Genomic DNA, 5729 nt, shown 5'->3' with positions numbered 1-5729 from the left:
CATCTGGAGAAAGAGAGAGAGAGAGATCTGTCTTTATGTGAAGTTCATAGCTGCAAGTATCTCCTTATTTAGATCTGAACTCCTTGTATGAATACAGGACTCAAAAAATGGATTCAGGCCATAAATGCCCAGCTGTTGAGGTTTTTCCATTGTGAGGCTTCTGAAGCTGCTTCTGGTGAAGATCTGTTGTTTTTTATGAATAATGAAATATTCTGGATGAGAAAGCAGTAAGTAGACTTGCACTGTAGGCCAAAGACTATAGAAGTTGCTAGGCTGAAGGGATGGCAAACTCACAGGAAGAGGAGGAAACTCGTGAATTTATGCACTCTATAGCAGGTAATGGTCATCTTGTTTCTTCCATGTGCTGTGCAAGGGGCATCTTGGGAAAGAAGGCATGGTCACTTCTATCAGTATCTCACTGAACAGCAGTGCACATGTGTTTTCAGTTGGGCCAGAAGCTGTCTAGTTCTGTTGTACCACTCATTGCATTAGATACTGACTAGTTCTCCAGCTTGGCTTTCTTCCTGGTCTGCCTTTTCTTCCTCTGGTTCTGGAATGCAGTACTAACCAGATCGCAGGTAAACTCTGGATGGTCTCTACTTGTCTTAGCTTAGAAGTTTTATTTCCTCTCCCTCTCTCTCTCTTACTGTTTCCTTTCATCACTGTTTCTATGATGGCTGGTATAAAAGTTGATGGTTGAGAAGAAGCAGACTCAGTGTTACTAGATCTCTGCTCATGCTAACTTGTGCCTTTTCAGCACTCTTGCTTCTTAGTAGTACCACTGTTCATTCCTGGCATTCCCTTGCCCTTTAAGAATAGTCTCTTCCCCCCTCAGCACTATGTTGCTCTTACTGGTATTACATTTTTCTGGCAAATCCCATAACAATTTTGTGGAATGCTGGTTTTCTGTCACTGCTGCTTATATTTATTTAGCAGTTAGAGGATGGCTGGGCTCTCTGTGGTTGAAGGGCCCTCCTGCATGCTTTAAACTCACCTTGGATGCTCTCAGGCCAATCTAAGGGCTCTCCAACAAGGAGTCACCAACATGCCTCTTGGTAAGTTAGGGAAACATCTGCTGAAGGGTTTGTTCCATTCAGGTCAGAGACTGGCTCACAAATTGATAAAGGAGATGGGGAGCAAACAGACAGTGAGCAGGTCCAGATACAGGATAAGCTTTGTATCTTGTGCTGCATCATGAGTTGTGTTTCGTCTGTACATGAGCCAAGAGGGACCACTTGCTTTACCAGCCTCTCATGTGAGCACTCAACTGACATAAGAGGCTCTGCTCCTTTCCCCTTGGGGGGATGCTGGAGACAAGAGCTCTCAAGGGCTAAAGAAAACAAAGCAATGTTTGCATAGCTGGAGAGCAGAGTGTGCCCTGCGTAAATTGTACCAAGGCCTAAAAGTGCTTCAGGAATGAAGTGCCTCTGAAATTGGCTCCATAAGATAAATGTAAGGCAGGTTTATGCCATTTGCTCAGCAGATGGGGTTGCCCTATTGATTAAGGGTCAGATTTTGGCTCTGCTGGGCCTCATCTCCACGAAAAATGGCATGAAGGACAAAGTTCTCCCAAGGAAGAAGAGTTTCTCTCATGGTTCTGCCAGTCCTGCCCATCGTGGGCAGCCAGCAAAAGGTTAACCTGTCCCACTCACAGGACAGGGGCTCTGCTTGTGGGAACAAGAAAAAGCAAAAGCTGTTACGAGAGTTTTCCTTTGGTATGATCCAGCAGCCCATGGATGAGGGAGGGGATCAACTACATTTTTTGCTTCCAGAGACCAGATTCAAAGGTTTGGAGGGGTGAAGAATACTTGCCAAATCCTGGGATGTGTTTTGGGTAGAACGCAGAATAATCCTGATTTCTGTGGCCCCTTGGTGTGTTACAAATTTCTTTCTGGACTTGACCCATGAAGAATACAGGTCCTATTTCTAATTCTGGGTATCCTTGGTTGAGTCAAAGGTGTGCAGGCCAAGCTGGCATACTTCCCAGGTAGATATTGAAGATGTGGTACTCAGCCTTGCATGTATTTTGTACTCCGTAGAAACCAAAATGATGAACATACAGTGTTGTATGTTCATAGTACATATGCACTTCTAGTACAGAAGGATCAAAAGTCTGCTTCTTGCCACATACAGACCTCCTGTAGCTTTTGTTTCTGTGACTGGATGACTGGCTGCAATTTGTCATCTATGTACACACAAGTATCTCATCGTGCACAGGTGAATTTCACTTCCAGCATGCAGCTCATTGCAGCAGTTACTTCCCAGACCTCTTTCCCCTCTATAGGTATCTTGGTGGAGCTATGGATTTCTAAGAGTACCTTAGTTCTCATGCTATATGTTTTTGCAGGTGAACTTTGAATGTATCCATGCTGGTTATTGATGATAGGCATCCTGAGTTATTAATGATCCTTACAGAAATGGGGATATTGGACTAAGTGGATGTCTGTTCATGGTCTCCTTTCTCCATTTTAGTAGGCTTGATACTACAGTAGAAGCTCTGTTCTATTGTGTAGGAAAACAGATTCTTGTACCTTGTTGTTAAATCAATCATCTGTTTCCAGTAAATCAGTTTGCTGGGCGGGTGATGGCATAAAAATGATTAGGCTGAAAAAAACCCAAACATCTTTTCTATCCAAACCTCTTTTTTATGTGTGTATTTTTGAAGCCTGCAGTGGATTTTCTGGACTCATGACATGAGTTTTTATTATGCAGTGCGTTAGAGCCCTTGTGAAAAATAAAACATGTGATGTGGAAAGTCTCTAGTAAAGAGTGACTCAGGAAAAGGAAAACAAAACCCTTCAGTCTAACGAAAGAACAGCCTGTGTGAAAGTAGCTTGGTATTTAATTGGAAATTGCAGTCAGTCTGCAGATGAACAGCCTTGCTGGCATCTGCAGGTGGGTGTTTTGCTTATGCTTTACAGTTCTTCCTGTTTGCGCTCGTGAATGTGTTCTGCCTGTCAGCTCAGAGATGCAGAGATGGCTGCGATTTGTAGCTGTTCTTATTCCAGAAGTATCAGCAGTTCCCAATATCACATAAATGAGTGCTGTAAAAGTGTGTTAGTATGATACAGGCCCTGTAAAAAATAGCTTACAGTCCAAATGGGTGTGACAGCCCTTGTTTGAGAGATGGAGAGAGCCTTTAGAGGTCATTAGAGATCAAGTGATGTGACCAAGATCATGCACTCCAAATTGTATCTGGAACTTCTGCCTCACAGGTCCAGAGCTCACAAGATCATCTTAATAGAGAATTTTTAGGAGACGCATTGACATACATTCATTCAAGGTAAACGTGATCTGCTGTCTTGGGCCCAACCCCAGGTTTGCTTTCATCAAGTCTAATTATGATAATGGTTCATTTAACCTCTCTGCCTCCCCCTAACTTCTACTTAAAAGCAAAGGCACTGTCTGTGAATCCTTGGACCGGACAGTTCCATTTTTAGCTCTGTCTGACTCATTTAATGATTTGGTCAGGTTAGTTTGTCCTTGACTCAGTTTCCCCACTGTCAAAATGGGACTAATAACACTCTCCTGCTTTTTGAGGAAGGGTTATGAAGATAAATTAGTTTTGGCTGAAGAAGAGTCCTGCAGGGCTAGCAGAATTGGAAAGAGACAAGCACACTCTCTGTTGCAAGTATTATCTATCACTTAATGTTTCTAATAGCCCTCCTTGACTTTTACCGACTATGTAGTCTTTCTCTTCTTGCAAATCACCAGTGTGTATATTGATCAGCAATATCCCTTGCACAGACTACGGGGCCATCTCTCCATCAACTTCTTTGTCCTCTCACAGGCAGATGGTTTTACAGCTGGGAGAGCAAAATCCTGTCCGACCAATGTCAACAAAGCTCAGATCTCATCCTTGTCTTTCCACCACAGGAGTGCGTCCTCTTCTGTACAGAGGCTCACTTTGGGGTGGCTACTGCTGTCTTTTTCTAGGGCTCCTCTAAGGAAGAGCAATCCCCTCTGAAAAATGCCAAGATGGTTTCAGAGGCAGACAAACCGATGAGAAGTGAAGAGGGATGGTTGGAGAGAGAAAAGCCAGCTCCACAACAATCTGACTTCTTCTAGAGAGGGTTAAGTACTAAATGCTTCTTACTGGGTCACTTCATGATGGATGGTAGTTAGTGGGGGTGGGGTAAATCTGACTTCCAGCCCTGCATCACTAAACCCTTCATTAGGAAGAACACACACAATGGAAAATGGCAGAGGGGCTCAAGTGTCCAATTTCTCTCTTGAACTCTGTGAACAGGAGGCTCCAGTCAGGGGAATCCCTGCCACCCTTTCTCCCCCTCCTTCCCTGGCCGTTTCTGTATTAATTAACGGAGTTGGCTGGGACGGAAACGGAGGACAATAATCAACATAGATGGGGCTGCAGACCTATTTTTAATAATGTGCTTTGCATCTGTCCTAATTGGTATGGAAACAGTGACCTGATTGGAACAACCGGGAGCCTCTTGGGGCCTTTCTTTCTTCCTTTCTCTCCCTCTGTTTTCTTTTTTGTTTGGTTGAAGTTTGACTTGGTGGGAGTAGAGGGGCCAGTGGGTAAGAAATGTAAAACCTAACCTTAGGGGCTGTTCACAGGCTGGGGAGCAGAGCGGGGATCGCATGGGATGTGGGGGCTGGGATGCCTGGATTGGAAAGTATAAATGAAGAGTATAAATGCCTTCAGGGCATAGAATCTGCCCTGAGGATCTGAGGCCAAGTATGAGAAGGAAGGGACAGCAGCTCTACTGGTTTAGTTTAATGATGAGTAATGAGGTGGTTTTTCTGGATAAGCCAAGGAAAGCTGAGGGACAAGAGAAGCACCGCAAGAGCCAGCTGATGGTCAGTCCCTACCCTGTGTGTAACACATGTGCATGTGGTGAGAAACAGCTCTTGTCTGCAGAGAGGTTTTAACCTGAAATAAACAGTGAGGGAAACTGGATGGTGTGAGGTCAGAAGGTGTTTTAAGAACTAAGTGTGGCCCAGAATCCTGGCTGCCCCAGTGTGGTATGAGCTACCTACCAGACCAGCTGCTGTGATGGCTTAGTCACTGCGCTGCGGAACCCAGAACAAATGCTGTGTGCTAATGCACATGGGGAGGGGGAAGGAGCCTTTGAATATAATTATGATATGTTCTGTAATACTGTAATACTTGGTGCTGCTGAAGACATCTTAGCATTTGCATGTTTACTTTGGGTGCCTGTTGGGGTGGGATCACTGGGAGTGAGTGGCAACATGTCCACGTGTTTTCTCAGTGTTGATGTGCTGTCTGTATTGTGGCTGCCTGGGGAAGTAGTTGAAGAACTGCTCTCTCCTTTCTCCCACCCATTTAAATAGCCTGCAGTAGGCTTCTGTAGGCTGTGCTGTGTTTGTCCGGGCTGCTTTCATGCTCGGAGAGTTGCTTATGAGCCTTGAGTGTTTGGAAAACACCTTTCTCCATGCAACTGTAGTCTCCAGCAGAGCACTACTGCATGAGAAATGGGAAGCCATCATCATGGGGAGGACTGAGCTTGTGTGCCCAAGCTGAGGAACTTGTCACCGAGGCAGGGACCACACTGGGTGGTTTTGCATCACAGCCTTGGTGCCAAATTATTGCCTTGTAACTTCACTTTCTGTAGAAAGCTTATGTATCCACATGGCACCAAACAATGAGGTTAAAAACCAAGACCTAAACCTAAAATTATGATGAAGTAGAAGTGATTTTCATAGAGGCTAGGAAATAAATTGGATGTTATTTGAAATAAAGC

The sequence above is a fragment of the Pezoporus wallicus genome, unplaced genomic scaffold (assembly GCF_028554395.1).
Source record: "Pezoporus wallicus isolate ANWC-B61680 ecotype Strahan unplaced genomic scaffold, APGP_CSIRO_Pwel_v1 contig_7892, whole genome shotgun sequence".
In the NCBI taxonomy this organism is placed as follows: Eukaryota; Metazoa; Chordata; class Aves; order Psittaciformes; family Psittacidae; genus Pezoporus; species Pezoporus wallicus.
Note: the sequence above shows the minus strand (reverse complement) of the source record.